Source organism: Podarcis bocagei (genome assembly GCF_964188305.1).
Source record: "Podarcis bocagei genome assembly, chromosome: 11".
NCBI classification, from domain to species: Eukaryota; Metazoa; Chordata; class Lepidosauria; order Squamata; family Lacertidae; genus Podarcis; species Podarcis bocagei.
Genome location: NC_138136.1, coordinates 36,722,265 through 36,739,128, shown reverse-complemented (window position 1 = coordinate 36,739,128; position 16,864 = coordinate 36,722,265). Strand labels below are relative to the sequence as shown.

The 16,864-nt window shown below is 41.3% G+C and overlaps 1 pseudogene across 1 annotated transcript; it reads right to left on the bottom strand.

Moving 5' to 3' along the window:
- Positions 1–11,066: 11,066 nt before the first annotated feature.
- On the bottom strand, positions 11,067–12,297 carry LOC308597575 (26S proteasome regulatory subunit 6B pseudogene; annotated as a pseudogene). Its single transcript has one exon. The product of its transcript is annotated as a 26S proteasome regulatory subunit 6B pseudogene (transcript).
- Positions 12,298–16,864: the final 4,567 nt, after the last annotated feature.

Genomic DNA, 16,864 nt, shown 5'->3' with positions numbered 1-16,864 from the left:
TTATGTGAATAAACTTTTTAATTTCTCTGCGTAAATGACCTTTTAACTCTCACGAGCAAGGTTATGATGACAATAGCAGCAGCAGCAGCCGGAAGCAACTGAAGTTAAACCAAGTAACACACGATGTGTGTGTGCACGCGCCTGTGCTCGTGCCCGCACATCGAAGGACGGGAGAGAGTTACAGAGAAGGCAGCAAAAGTCTAGGGCCCTTTGTGTTGGTAACGTTTTGTAAGAAGTGACATCATTTAGTTGTTAAGCCAAAAGCAAAAATTTATCCGGTTAATTTCAAAGAAGCCCTTTCAGTTTCACAGAGAGAAGAGGCATGCACGGCTGACTGCAAGGAAAGTCCACAGATTTCTGACGGTAAAAATCTTAGCATTTTTATTTTTATTTTTTTGCCGAATACGAAGCCTGTGAGCTCCAAAAAGAAAAGAAATAAAAACACAGAAGCCCCAGTGTCGAACTATATGAAGCCAAAAAGAATTGCTAATAAAAATCTGAAAGGGCGGGTTAAGATTAAAGCAGCGTCCGGGTGTTTTCTTTCATCTCAGTTGACTAAAGGTTGTAGGCAGGGCGAAATGAAATTGACATGTATTTGGAGAAAGCAGAAGGTGCATTTTGCAATCTATCTTTTCGCCGGCTTTCAAATGAGCCGCTGTTATTGTTGCTGTGACTCACTAGACATGATCTTACGGCAGAGAAGACATTCGCTTCCCTTCCCTTCGCTGTTTGCAAACTTGGGTTCTGCTAAAGGGCAGAAGGTTGTCAAGCACCAGGTAGAAAAGGATGCTTCGTTTTTTAATGCTTCACTCAGATCGTTTTTGCCTGCACATCAATTATAGATCTCTTAATTACACACAAGAGGGTGCCCAAGTCTGGAGCCTTTCACAGAAGGGCCCTTGGTTGCTCCCCAGTGAATTCCGCAGATGCTTCTTTAATTTAAAAATAAAATAAAAAAGAAGTCAATGATTAAAGGTCCAGGATGAGAAGGAAATCACTTTGGTGTCCTGAAGAAGGAGCCCTTTGGATAACTTAGGCACCCCAAATGCCATTTAAATGAAGCTCTAATTTAAAAGTGGTCACTCTCCAGGGTTACACCACAATGGCAAGAGAAAGGTATCATTCTTTAATATCAGTTTTGAGATTCAGCATTCACACAGGAGGTAAACATAATCAAATATCACATACAGATTAACGGATGATAATGTGCAATCATATGGAGCCATTTTGAAAATAATTTTTGAAAGCTCCCTCTTCTTCAAGCAAAAATATTAATCCTTTCTCCTGATGACACTAGAGCTCCACTGGCCCAGGAAATGAATACTCTTGAAATTTTTATTATGCCCTTTTGTTTGCGTTTTTGTTAAACTAGACTAGAATCTAATTTTCCCCCAGACAGTGAACTGAATGTATATTCAGTGACTTTAATTAAACATGCTGCATCACACCTATTTTGGTCTTGGGGATACATTTAGAGACAAATTTTGATTCTCTCATTGACTTCTAAGGTCTGTAGAGCCAGTCCCCATCCACTGATGCACATGACCTCTTTTGTGTGTCTTCTATAATCTCAGTTGATATTAGAGATCTCAGATGGATCTATTTGATCCTTAATCTTAACATCCTTAACACCAGGGGCTTCAGAGAACATAACAGAGAGCCCTTATTTTAATACCCCCCAATTCAGTATCACTCCACATAGATGTCATCCTTCCATTCTGCCTTTTGTCTTTCAGTCTATATCATAGTTTCCTTATGATGTGCTTCATGCCTTTAATTGAAATACAGTAGGTCTTTTATCTGCTTTATAATGTATTTTTCAAATAAAATACAATTCCCTCCCTCTCCATTTCTTGTTTATTTGATGTTTCTGAGAGCAAGGAAGACCCTACTTCTGAGAATTTTTCTTCTCTTACAGATTTTGATTAATACTAATTTTTTAAAAAGAGGACACAAGGTGTGTGTGTGGAGAAATGTTCTGATGGGTTAGTTGCTGCAGAGCTGGCCTCACATAGTGGCTAAGAGCAAGGTAGGATATGCCAACTCTAACCTCTGTCAGAACTGCACCAGGGCTGACCTTAGGCACAATACTGTTCTATTTGGGCCCCTTCACACATTAGGTGGAGGCAGAATGGATCAATTCAACTGGGATCTGCAGCCAGCTCAGCTTTCTGATTAGCATATTTGTAAGAGTTCCCAAATGCAGCTGTGTACAGTGGTACCTCGGGTTACATATGCTTCAGGTTACAGCTGCTTCAGGTTACAGACTCCGCTAACCCAGAAATAATACCTCGGGTTAAGAACTTTGCTTCAGGATGAGAACAGAAATCGTGGAGCGGCGGTGCAGCGGCAGTTGGAGGCCCCATTAGCTAAAGTGGTGCTTCAGGTTAAGAACAGTTTCAGGTTAAGAACAGACCTCCAGAACAAATGAAATACTTAACTCGAGGTACCACTTTATTGTATTTTTAAGTGGGCAATTAAAATATTAGAATATACCCAAAAAGTGATCCAAATCTGCAATATATATGGGGATAATAATGACATTAACTTGCTTTACTAAGATAACATAGATGAAGTGTTTGGATCCTAAAACCTCTATCAACATATCTAATGTTTGGGCAGCCCAACTTGAAAACCAGTTAAGTCACATGTGTTGGGTTGCGCTTGAGGCAAAGCAAATTGTCTTCATAAGCAAATAGTAGTGAGATGCATGTATTTCCACCACTGAAGTAAACTCATCCAATATTGGTTTAAATTCTAATGCTCCAATGCATCTAGGTTTTTGATGGACTTATTGAACCCACAGGTGGCTTGCTCTAGTTGTAAAAGAGTACATGGACAGCCATCCTTAACTCAGGGGTGTAGCATGGGGCGTAGGAGGGCCATGGCCCCCAGTGCACAATTTTGAGGGGTGCGAACTAGGTGTCCCCAAGGAGGCACAGCCTTTTGCAGGGATCCCTGTCCCACCCAAGCATATCCTGGCAGGCCCTGTCCCTGGCTTCCCATCCTTCCCTGCCTGTCACTGGGGGGTTTCAGGGTCCCAGAGCCCAGTCTGGCCTCACCACTGCATCCCCAACCCCCTCGTTGAATGGCCACCTGGCTCAGTATGCTCCTCGGACAGTGAGTGGGTACAGATGGAGGGAGACAAGCAAGGGGAAACCCCAGTATGGCCTAGCCTGGTGCTCCTCTACATGGGTGTCAGGGGGATTTGCCCACCAAGGGTCATGTTGATTGGCTGGGCTCCCCCCGCCACAGGTGGGCAGGCTCTGGTAGGGAGGTGTCACTCTGGCAGCACTGGCATTGAGGGCTGGTGTGGTGTGGTGGGCTCAGTTCACCCTCTGGACCCCACCTGGTGTGCCTGTGCACACCCCAGGCACTAGCAAACCACGCTACGCCAATGCCTTAACCTGCTGGTTCAAGAGTGTGTCCTATTATCTTAAACAGATACAATGTTAAGTAAGCTTAAAACTTAAGTGCTGGTCTTTCATTCTTCTGAAATAAATCTGACTCCTCCATATCCTAAACCTTTCAAAGGTTGAGCCAATGGTCTCCAAGCAGTGATAGTGTAGAGAATTATAGAGAACTGAGCCACACCAGCATAGAGGGTTCTTATGTAACCCGCTTTTGTCCTTCCATTTGTGCATAAGAGGCATGACTCACTTCACATTTAGGTGATCTCTGCAAATCTCCCACTGCTCCTTACCAAAGTGCAGCAAAGGTTGTTTACAAGCATGCTAATTTTACAGCCCTTTTATATAGCCTTAAGTGAGACAGGTTTATGATGTAGGCATGTAATAAAATATAGTCTACAAGAGGTTTTTTTAAAAAAACAACAACTCCAACATCAACCATGTGTTTTAAAGTGTTAGGTGGAAATGGGCTCTTAGGCTGGGAAGGGGGGTACCAATCCAAAAGGTCCAACTCCATTCACTAATGGAAATGTGGTAAAGCATTGCAAAGACTTCCACTTAATTATTCTTCCCAAAATATGCATCATGTTCTCGAGGGTTTAATGAAAAATGTCCTGGTTCTGAACAAAGCTGCTTGGCTTCACTTATCCTCAATGTAACATTTGTTTCCATGGCAATAGATGTTTGCCTTATATGAAGGCCTGGAAATTTGTGGAACCAGGTGGATCAGGGTGACCTGAAAAAGCTCTACATTTGCCTAGTATAGGGGAAGCGATGCACTTAGAACTGGAATGTGGGGAAAGAAAATAAGGCGAGCGCAACTTATGAGTAATAATTCCCAGAACAATTTTCCTTTACAAAGTGTTTACAAACTACATCGTATATATTCACAACAGCCTTGTAAGTCTCTTGTCTGACTGGTCATTAACTTCACTTTGCAGAGGAAAACGGAGGCTGCAATTCTAAACATGCTTACTAGGGTGTTGTTGGCATCTGTCTGTCTCAAGGGACAACTGAGTGAGCCTGCGGGGGTGAAGTCAAACCTCCGGAGATGCATTAGTAGTCCGGAAGTGACTTCTCTGGGGTGCAAGCCTGGGCTGTCAAGACAATAAGACCCCTTCTCAGTCTCGCGGATGAGGTCCAAAGGCAAGCAGAGCAATACAAATGGCACCAGCCTGGCTGCTGGAACTGCCAGAAGGAGGTGTACAAGATGCCATCCAACCGTCTTAGCGACTCCACCCTGGATTTGTCTAGGGTTTACTCCTTAGTCTTTTCTTCTCCTGAATATATCCCGCAAGGTAATGGGTACAGATTTTTCCTCGGGGTTTACTCTCAAAGCCTTTCTCAAGAATAAGTATTGCCACAAGGCAGAGGAGGTTTAGGATCAGAGTTTTCCTTCTTCTAGAGGGGCTACTTTCCCATGTTAATGAGCCCCATCTGCACGTACTAAGGTATATGCCCTATTGATCATAACAAGGCTTGCTTCTGAGTAAACAGAAATGGACTAGAACTGCATATCACAGAATCTGAATCCAGATCAAACTTCAGCAGTACAGTGGTACCTCGGGTTACATACGCTTCAGGTTACATACGCTTCAGGCTACAGACTCCGCTAACCCAAAAATAGTACCTCAGGTTAAGAACTTTGCTTCAGGATGAGAACAGAAATCACGCAGCAGCAGTGCGGCGGCAGTGGGAGGCCTCATTAGCTAAAGTGGTGCTTCAGGTTAAGTACAGTTTCAGGTTAAGAATAGACCTCTGGAACGAATTAAGTACTTAACCCGAGGTACCACTGTACAAACATTGGACTATGTGGAAGGTTACTTCACGCTTGATTTGAATTCATTTAACTACTTGTGCTGTTTATTGTGATCATTTTTCTTTTTTATTCATCTTGTTGGTTTTATGGTTGTATTACGTGTTAATTAGCCACTCTGAAACGAAGGATGTAGATATTTTAAAAACACAGGTAAAGGCATTTTCATGTTGGAATAACTGCAAAACATATGTGTAGTAGATCATTCTGTGTGATTATCTCACCTGTGGGTTTGTTTTGTTTTGCTTATGATTAATCTCAGCAGTCCTGAAGTTAAAGGCCTCAAGCATATTTCCATAGGGTGATTTGCTCACAAATGAGTGTCTTTTTCAAATGGCTAACCATAAAAAAACATTCTAACAATTATCAAATTACCAAATTACCAAATTACCATCTGAAGAAGTGTGCATGCACACGAAAGCCCATACCAAGAACTAACTTAGTTGGTCTTTAAGGTGCTGCTGGAAGGAATTTTTTTATTTTGACTATGGCAGACCAACACGGCTACCTATCTGTAACAAATTACCAAAATAAACATAACAAATCACCAAAATAAACATCTCAATAAGAGCTCACATACTAAGTGGAATCTTGGGAAGAACCCCATGGGCTTACTGCGTGGAAGTGGGCAGGCTGCTTTCAGAGCTGGCAGAACACATTTTGATGTCCCCTGCTAGAAACTAACCATACTGCCTGGTGTATCTTCCTTCAACATTGGTGATGGGGGATAGCGTCCTCTATCATGCCTGAGGGCAGCAAGGAAAAAGGAACATGAAGCCCTGTTGTCCAACAGAAGAGCATCACTGGCTTCCAGTACAATCCAGTTTCAAGGTGCTGGTTATTATCCATAAAGCCAAAAACAGTTTGGGACCAAGCTATTTAAAGGGAATCTCTTACATGAATCCGCTTGCTCATGTTGTGCTTCTCTTGACCTGGTCCATTGGCCTTTTGAGACAAGGTTGGTAACAACACACGAGAAGGCATTTCCTGTGGTGGCATCCATCCCGCAGAAGCTCCACCTCCATACCCCAAGAGCATGGGTAGGCAAACTAAGGCCTGGGGGCTGGATCTGGCACAATTGCCTTCTAAATCCAGCCTGTGGACGGTTCGGGAATCAGCATGTTTTTACATGAGTAGAATGTGCTCTTTTATTGAAAATGCATCTCTGGGTTATTTGTGGGGCATAGGAATTCGTTCATTTTTTCTTCTTCAAAATATAGTCCGGTCCCCCACAAGGTCTGAGGGACAGTGGACCTGCCCCCTGCTGAAAAAGTTTGCTGACCCCTGCCCAAGAGGTTAGCTCTCATTGGGTTTTTATTTTTATTCTGTTGACAGTATAAAACTTTCCTTTTTAAGAAAGATTTTGATTCTGTTGCTAATTAGTGTATTGATGGTACTACTGGTGGGCTTTGGGGGGGGGCTGTTGTTTTAATGGTTATTATTGTTTTCATGTTTACTACTTATGTGTATGCCACACTGAGCAACCATTGAGAGGTAAAACAGAATATGATTTTTTAAAATGTAACCCAGAAAATATGCATCTAGATGCAAATGTATTTGCATCAGCATCACACATGGCTCCCCCCTGTTGGACTGGGCTGAAAGATTATAATGAAATAGATGATGATGTTTACTTATTGTTATTATTACTGATTTCTATCCCGCTTTTTAGGATGGGGTATCTAACCTCACAAGACAACAATAAGGCATTAACATTAAAAAATATTGGGTGACATCCCTTTATTTCAACAAGTCTATTTTAAGTATGACTATTCTAAGTATGACTAACACTGAATATCACTCATTAGCATCAGCTAATGAATATTTGATAAAACAGAGCTCCATTAAAGACTGGAATAAAAACATTTTTAAAGGTTCTCCTAATAACGAGAAAGGAGACTATTCATAACTCCCTGGGAAGGGCTTGCCAAAGATGAATTCCTTCTATAAAACTGGAAAAATCCTATCAGTTTCTAAACATCAGCAAAAGTATTTTTTTAAGCAAGGATCAGTTATTAGATTCCAGGCCTGTACAATACTTTATTTATAAATATTTCAGGTGACAGTAAGCCAGGGTCACATTTCTGGCTACGTGCACAACTAAGGTGCCTGGGATATAGCCAACCTTGTTCATCTAATATTTTTCTGAAAGGCAGGAAAATGGAATAAACCGAATATCCTTTCAACAACTGCAACAAATACTGAATTGAAACAGGAAAGAGGAAACATTTCACACACACACACACACACACACACACACACGGAGAAAATTTATATTTAGCCTACATTTAGCTTTCTCAAAGCTTTCAGCATTAATATAATATTTTACTGTTTGTCAGGACTTGCATATGCTGGACATATTTGCCTTCCTTAGTTTTAATATTTATAGAGCTTTAATAAGATTCAGTTATTAGCAAGTAGATATTGATTTATTTCCATGCCAACAGGCTTGCGAACATGTTTATTCCCCTTTAAATATTTCTGCCCCTTATACCTACAGATGGCTGTGTAATTAGGAAGAAGCTTTTATTTACTTCTATTAAAATGGTTTATCACTTCCCTCTCGTCTTCTTCCTCATGGGAATGCAAAATTCCATCACTTTGTAGATCGTAGCATTGGGCATGATTCATGTATAGCACTAGTGTAATGCCTTGTGGATGAATCTTTTGCTCTCTGCTTGGTGAATGGCAATCCAGAGAATCTGAACTAACTTGGAAAGGCAGGGAAGGATTACACTAGAAGATGAACTCTCATGCCACTTCCTGCTTTATGGTTCTCTAACTGCCTCTGGTGAGCAACAATTAACAGTTGCAGAAACTTTGGGAAAGGGATACTACAGAATAGATTATGCTATTTTAGTATCACCAGCAATCATCCTTGCCACTGGCAACAAAAATGTGTATTAATTTGTGTTGTGCACTTTAAATTTTCATGTTCAGAATAAAAACCTCAGAACATGAAAATGTCTCTTGCAGTAATGGAGTGATGGCAGTTAACCTGTCAGATGAAAGTGCGTAACCTTCCTTTTCTCCTTTTCATGACAAAGATAATCTTATCTGAGGACATTTATGTGAAGAAATAGAACCATGGCATGGGGAGACCCCTGGATCATTAATCCTGGCATCTACTTCCTTCGCAGTTCTTTGATTAGTTAGATTCATTCATTGGAGATTTCAGAGCAGGTTTTTCCTCCATTTGTCACTATTGGCTAGGTTCACTGAGTTCAGGCTGAGCTGAGGCAGAAGCAATGTTTACTAGTAATTTGGTAATACAGACTACCCTAATAATTCAGCATAAATATATCTTCCTAGGGGGTGGAGAGTAGCAGCCATTTGCTCCTACATGCTAATACAGGTTGCACTCATGTTCAGAGAGAAATGAAAGAACACAACTGACTAGGAATGCATTTTGTATATTATATGTGGATTAATAACTAGGCCATCTTTGTATCTAAGAAAGAATATTAATGGGTTGTCATAAAATAGTCGCCTTCAGTCTGGTATTAACACAGATCATGCCCATGTGGATCACTGCAGGAAATTATGCCTTTTTAGCATTTCATGAAAAAACACACCATAGAGGACAAAAGGCATAAGTCATTGAGCCATTGAGCCAACCCATTCAAATGGCCCATGCAAGGGGACTTTAAATGGGACTTAACAGGAGAACACCAATACTCTCTGAAAATGGTTCCAATCTGTATCAGGATGTAAGAGCAAATAGCTGGTGCTTTTTCATATGATATATTTGTGCTGAATAATTATTAGGACAGACTATATTACCAAATTGCTAATAAACTTTTATTCTGACTCAGTTCAGCCCGAACCTAGCTAACAGTGACAAACAGAGAAGCAGGAAATTCTCTGCAATATCCAATGAGTGAATCTAACTAATTAAAAACAACAGCCCTCTGTGGATTGTGCCCACAAGGAGGATTTTGTTTTTTTCTAACAGAGAGTGAAAAATGTAAAACACATATGTCATTATATAGCAAATAATTACAGCACACCCATCTATACTTATTCACAGTCAACATTCTCTCACAGTATTGGATTTAGGGCCTATAATTCATACATTAGGCAGCTGACACATGCTGAGAATAATATTAAGTTCCAATTCTGCATTACTCACACAATGTTTAATATATTCTCTGTTTCTTTTCATTTAAATAGCTAGCCTGGTACAATCAAGCAGTGTATAAATTTTATTAAATAAATGAATAAATAAGGTAGGAAATAATATAAACACACCCTTCCTTAACTTCCCTTACTCCATTCCCTGTCTACTTGTTTCAAATTTGCTGCTGTCATTTCCGCACATTTCAAGTTGTTAAAGTTGATACAGAGAGCTGTGATGTAAGGAAAGGACCTAACACATATTTTGTCTGGACCATGTGTCTAAATGCACAGAGAAGACCCATTTGGACAGAAGTTTTAGATCAGGTTGGAAGTCAAAGTTATTGTTACGGATTTTCCTGAAGGACTGTACAAATGACAGTTTTGTAGAGGTGCTGAGAATGTATGCCATGACAGTCAAACAGGCTCATACTGATTCAAATTTGTATTGTAAATGTGGCCCTAGAATGTTCTGGGGATATGAGTGATATAAGGCCTTGCCACAAATCATGTTGCAGGAATTCATTCTGGTATCATGGACTTCAGAGTGTGCCAAAGCTGCCACCAGTCTCTTGAATGAAAAAATAACATAAGGCTATACTGCCTCCTTTAGTATTTTTTAGGACCAAGTGAAAAATGGACTCCCAAGATTTTTCATGTTATTTGTGATTTGGTGGCGGGTTCACGGAATATTATTTCACCAAATATTATTGGGGGCGAGGTAAAATTCTTCAACATTTCTTATCAGAAAACATTTCTGATAAATTTCTGCTGACTTAATATTCAAGTAAACTTCATTGTTAGACCATATTGGTAGATAAAGGAAGCAATGGCCTAAGAGGAAGTTAATTGAAGGAGTAGAGCTAGACCCATTATTTCTCTCCAGAATATTAATATAATATTGAAAGAATAATGATGCTGGATCAGCAATTTTACCTAAAATTCATAGTTAAAGAAAGTGGGGATGCCATTTTTTGAATATTCTCCAGAGTAGTAACAAAATTCCCCAACAGGTCAAAATAGAAAATGTTCAATGAAATTTCATAACGTTTTCTGAGAAATTTCAGCTCAATATTTTTCCACACCATACAGTGCTGCTGAATATTATCCTCATATTCACAAAACCAAATGCTTCCAAGCTATTTGCTCCACAGCCATGTCCTCTCCCCACAAGGATCACAAATGACAACTAATCTATCGAGGAGAGGGCAAGAAAGAATGGAAGCATCTATTAAATATAGGAGGAGATAGCAGTGATTCAAATGAGACCCTTTCAGGCACTTTGCAGGTTTCAGGTTCCACCCAGGCCCCCTGTGAAAGAGAAAACACTTAATGGTTGATCCCAGATCTCTTCAAACACAAAAAGCAACCATTACTTAGTTCTGCTTCCATCCTCGGGCAAAAACTGATTTATGCTTTAGGTATTGTGTAACACCTCCTAAAATTAATCTATGCCTCTGTTTCTATAAGGACTGCCTAGTGCTCCACCTGCTAAAGGAACCTGTGTGTTTTGTATGAAACAACAACACAGTTCTTTGGATTTTGGGCTATGGTTGGATGCAACCTGTATGTTTTGTTGGGATGATATTTTTCCTTTGCTTATGATGAAGCTTAAACATTTTTCCCCTCTGGGTAATTATTTATTCACAGGATAAATCTCACACACCAACACCAGAAATACCAAAAATGCCCCCGCCCCCCACAGACTGAGACCACCACCTCCGTCTCCATCCTGCTTCTCCCATCTTTTTATTTGTAGAACTCGTGCTCCTGTTCGTCTTTCTTGATGACAGTCTTGTAGGCCTTCTCAAAGTCCTTGGCCAGCATAATGTAACGGTTCTCCCAGACAGCCAGCATGCCAGCCTCCTGGCAAATGGAGTTGATGTCGGCTCCTGAGATCTTATCCGGCCGCGCCACGTAATCCTCCAGATCCACCTCCTCAGACAGGTTCATCTTGCTGGTGATGGTGGTGAAGATCAACCGTTTTTGGCGCCGGTCCAGCAAGGGAAACTCAATTTTACGATCTAGGCGGCCTGGCCGGAGCAGAGCAGGATCCAGGGTGTCTGCTCGATTCGTGGCCATTATCACCTTGACGTTAACATTCTGGTCAAAGCCATCCATCTGGTTGAGTAGCTCCAGGAGGATGCGCTGAACCTCCCTATCAGCCCCGGTCTGGGCATCGAAGCGCTTGGTGGCCATGGCGTCAATCTCATCAATGAAAATGATGGCTGGGGCGTTCTCTTTGGCCAGGCGGAAAACGGTTCGCACCATGCGCGGCCCCTCGCCCAGGTACTTCTGCACAAACTCGGATCCTACTACCCGAATGAAGGCAGCTGTGGTGTGATGAGCCACTGCTTTGGCCAACATGGTTTTCCCGCAACCAGGTGGGCCGTACATCAGCACCCCCCGTGGAGGGTCAATGCCGATCTGTTTGTAGAGTTCAAAGTGGGTAAGGGGCAGCTCTACTGCCTCCCTCACTTCCTGCTTCTGAATATCCATCCCACCAATGTCGGCATACATCACGTCTGGTTTCTGATCTGAAGTGAGCATCATGATACTGCTGTCAGCCTCAGGGGGCAATGCGTCCACCAAGGCATTGCTGTGTTTATGCAGGGCCACAGAGGCATTGGGTTTCAGCAGCTCCCGGTCAATGGTGCTCAGGATCCGGACGTAATAGTTGGAGCCTGTGCTCTGGATTCGTTTCACCTCCTCCTGGGCGTGCAGAAACTCCTTCTTTAGGTTCTTCTGCTCATCTTTGATGTACTCCTCTTGCACTTCCAGGAACTCCAGCTCTTGCTGCAATTTCTTATAACAGCTGTACAGGTCCTCCACGTCCTCAGCCTCAGGAACTAGGAAGGAGAGGCCAGTCTGAGGCCTAGAGATGGAGAGAGCAGGAAGCTCATCCTGCGTTTTCTCCACCAGGATCCCGATCTCCTCCATTTCTCAGCTTAACAGGGCCAGTAAACATTTTATTTTTTTCCATGTTAAGAATTATTAACAAATAAGCATCTTCACCCGAATTAGTCCTTTAATGTATTTGGAATAAGACTAAGGTTACAAATGCAGCTTGTTTGGTGGAGACATTAAACTACAGATGGATATTAAAGTTACAAAGTTCAGAAGCTGTTCTCTTACCCAGTGTTTGGTATGGTAATTGCACATTCTGAACAATCATACAACTTCTTTAATAAAATGAGGTAATATGAAATTGGCTAGTTTTTCCCTCTCTCTCCATACTTTCAAGTTCAGTGAAAATACAATAATTAAACTCTCGGTACAATGATTTTCAAGCCTCCATGTACCTTTGCACCCACATACCCTCCCTTCGCCTCTGCTCTCTGGATAATAAATCCTTATGAAAGCTGCCACCACAGCTAAGATGGGTTGTGAAATTGTTTAATAATGTTGGCTCAGGTGGTGACATCACTTTGGAGTTCCTATTTATTTATTATCACGCAATGCTTAAAATATGTTGGTAGGTAGGACAGTAGAAGTAAACCATGAGAGCAAAGAGGTACGATGTGGGGATCAGGAAGGGATCTTTATCCATGTGAAACTAACATTAGGGAGCAAACTAGCTGCATCTTCTTCATCTCTAGGATAAAAAAACCATCCAAACTATAGTAGCTTTGTAAGTATCCATCTTTATGCTTCATGTCTACATGCCCGAACACACTAGCACCATCGATGCCTCAGAGATCTGAATGAAATACGAAAAGCTCATACCAATAACAAACTTAGTTGGTCTCTAAGGTGGTACTTACCTTACGCGGGTGGCGCTGTGGGTTAAACCACAGAGCCTAGGACTTGCCAATCAGAAGGTCAGCGGTTCGAATCCCCGTGATGGGGTGAGCTCCCGGTTCCCGGTTCCTGCTCCTGCCAAGCTCGATTCCTGCTCCTGCCTAGCAGTTCGAAAGCACGTCAAAGTGCAAGTAGATAAATAGGTACCACTCTGGCGGGAAGGTAAACAGCATTTCCGTGTCCTGCTCTGGTTTGCCAGAAGCAGCTTAGTCATACTGGCCACATGATCCGGAAGCTGTATGCCGGCTCCCTCGGCCAATAAAGCGAGATGAGCGCCGCAACCCCAGAGTCAGCCACGACTGGACCTAATGGTCAGGGGTCCCTTTCCTTTAAGGTGGTACTGGAAGGAAATTTTTTTTGACTACGGCAGACCAACACGGCTACCTACCTGTAATCAGGGATCTGAGTTTAAGAATATGGGAATGTAAGTTGCCTCACCTCAAAAAGGATATTGGAGAGTTATAAAAGGTTCAGAAAAGGGCAACCCAAGTGATCCGGGGGTTGAAGAAACTCACCTATGAGGAAAGGTTGAAACTTTTGGGGCTTTATGGAACAGCTGATTAAGAGGTGACATGATAGAAGTTTATAAAGTTTTGCATGGCATGGAGAAAGTGGATAGAGAAAAGTTTTTATCTCTCTCTCCTAAGACTAGAACTTGTGGACAACCAATGAAGCTAAATGTTGGAAGATTCAGACAGATAAAGTACTTCTTCACACAATGCATAGTTAAACCATAGAGGCAGTGATGACCAAAAACTCAGACTAGACCTACTGAAATTAATGGACTTAAACTTAGTCATGATCACTGCAGATGGTGACAGCAGCCACGAAATTAAAAGACGCCTGCTTCTTGGGAGAAAAGCAATGACAAACCTAGACAGCATCTTAAAAAGCAGAGACATCACCTTGCCAACAAAGGTCCGTATAGTTAAAGCTATGGTTTTCCCAGTAGTGATGTATGGAAGTGAGAGCTGGACCATAAAGAAGGCTGATCGCCAAAGAATTGATGCTTTTGAATTATGGTGCTGGAGGAGACTCTTGAGAGTCCCATGGATTGCAAGAAGATCAAACCTATCCATTCTTAAGGAAATCAGCCCTGAGTGCTCACTGGAAGGACAGATCCTGAAGCTGAGACTCCAATACTTTGGCCACCTCATGAGAAGAGAAGACTCCCTGGAAAAGACCCTGGTGTTGGGAAAGATTGAGGGCACAAGGAAAAGGGGATGACAGAGCACGAGATGGTTGGACAGCGTTCTCGAAGCTACAAACATGAGTCTGACCAAGCTGAGGGAGACAGTGGAAGACAGGAGTGCCTGGCGTGCTCTAGTCCATGGGGTCGCGAAGAGTCGGACATGACTAAACAACAACAACAAACTTAGTCATGTTAATTGCACTGGTCCTACTCTGAGTAAAACAGCTGAATACCACCCATGGTATCTAATATACAATAATTCTGAACACATTTACTTGAAAGTTAGAGCTAAGTCATACATTACTTAGTGTGTGAAAACTGCTTCCCTTTCATTTCTTCCCATACTGCTTCGCAGTAAACTTGTGGGCAGAATGGCTTTTAAAAATCATTATTGTTTCCTGGCTGGGGTACAGAACATTTTCAGGGAACTTGACTGGTTTGGGCACACTGGGTGCAGAGTCTTGAGGACACAGCAGCTGTGATGTAGAATGGAAAGTGAGAGGTGGCGGCAGGTGAATTTTGGCATTGCACAGGGTGCCAGTGAAATCTGAGACCCCAAGGTCTGCTACTGTTGTCATTTTAAAACTGATCATGCAAATCATTTTTAATCCATTGTTCCATTTGTGCTAAAGCGCTTTTAAATTTTGCTGTTACTGCACAATTGCATCCACATTTTTTTTAAAATGCAGTCTAAAATATGTTTTAGAATAATAGAACGGTAGAGGTGGTAGGGATTCCAAGGGTCATCTAGTCTAACCCCCTGAAATTCAGGAATCACAGCTAAAGAGTCCCTGACAGTTGGCCATCCAGCCACTGTTTAGAAACCTCCAATGACGATCCACCACCTTCTGAGATAATCCATTTCACTGTCAAATAACTCTTACCATCAGAAAGTTCTTCCTCGTGCTTGGCATTAATAAAAATATTTGGCAGTCTGACAGTGGCAGTCTGACAATGGCACCAACTGGAACGGTAGGAGATTTTAAAAATCAGTTTTGCAATTTATATGATAACACTTCGATGTAAGCACAGCTCAGAAGGTGCTGGGAAGGAGTTGTGCTTGATACATGGACAGATGTTGCCAGTCAGAGTGGAAAATACTGGGCAAGATAGACCAGTAGTATAATGCAACATTGTCTGATTCTATGAATTATGCTTGCTGTGTGTATAGACTTTTGAATTATACCTCTCTATCAAGCAGAATTCAAATAATTAAAGTGACACTATTGTTGAGAAGAAATCAAGATGTATGTTAAAAATTCTGCAAAGGAAGCTACTTTACATCACAGGAGCTTTTGTAATATACCAGGATCTAACACAGCATTATACCATTTCCTCAGGTTAAAATTGTATTGAAAATAAATAAAGTATGAAACAAAAGTGGCACATGTCCTAGTTAAAACCTCATATTGAAGCCATATCACAAAAATTTACTCCTAATTCTGAGAACAGTAGAGGGGGGGATTACTACCACTAGTAACAGATGTGAAATTACATTAGATAAATATAATCATTAGTTTCAGTCTCACCCTGGTTAATTTGTTTGTGGAAATGTGCAACCCATTATTCATTAGGTAATTTTTCACACATTGATTAGAAAGCCATGTCGAATTGTGATCCCAGCACATTTGGGCCTACCTATCTCACAGTGAACTGTAGCGCTTACAATAGTGGAAATGGGGGACAAAATGTTTATCTCAGGCTGATTTTGTGCCAATAAATAAAGTAAATCAATAGCCAGTGAAGTGTGAACGACATTTCTCTGCTGTATAATATGGTTTTGGGGGCAATTTGACATGCTACAAGGGGAAACAAGGGTCTTGAACGGAAAGGTAATAAAAGCAAATCATGCTGGTAACTGTTATTGAAGTCCTGTGTTTTTCTATACTTGGACAGCTTTAGGATGTGAAAAATAATGCACATAAAATTATGAAAACAATGAGACAGTCCCAAAATTTATAAGCTTATTGGATCTTATTCAGACATTCCATATGCAGGTGCAGTGAAAGGGATTTATGTCCACTGGGACCAATGTAGAATTATTTTTTCAATGAATCTATTTCTTAAAAGAGTTATACTAAACCAATGATTTTTTATCTCCATAAGGTTTCACTTACCATGTCCCATAATTTTAAATCGGGTCCGAAAACAAATGCTTGCTAGTTTGATCTTCCATAAATTCTGAGAAGAGGCTGTTTTGTCTTTTGAAATGTGCCATGTATAAAACCAAAAAGAAGACCTCCACCATCTATGCTGTATTGTCCATTCTATAGATGCAAACAAACAACACTCCTTCAAACTTCATCCTAGTTGAAGAGATTTATGCTATTGATGAGATAATGAACCAATATTGACAAAGGGAGTGGTTCATGGTAGAATTTTTGCCATGTTTCTTTTATGTGTTACAAGCCAGGGACAAAAAGAGGGCCTTAGACACTGAAATATATTGTTATGAAACTTATTTCTTGGTAATCCTTAGAAAAGCTTTTCTGGATCAGACCAAAGGTCCATCTAGTCCAGCGTCCAGTG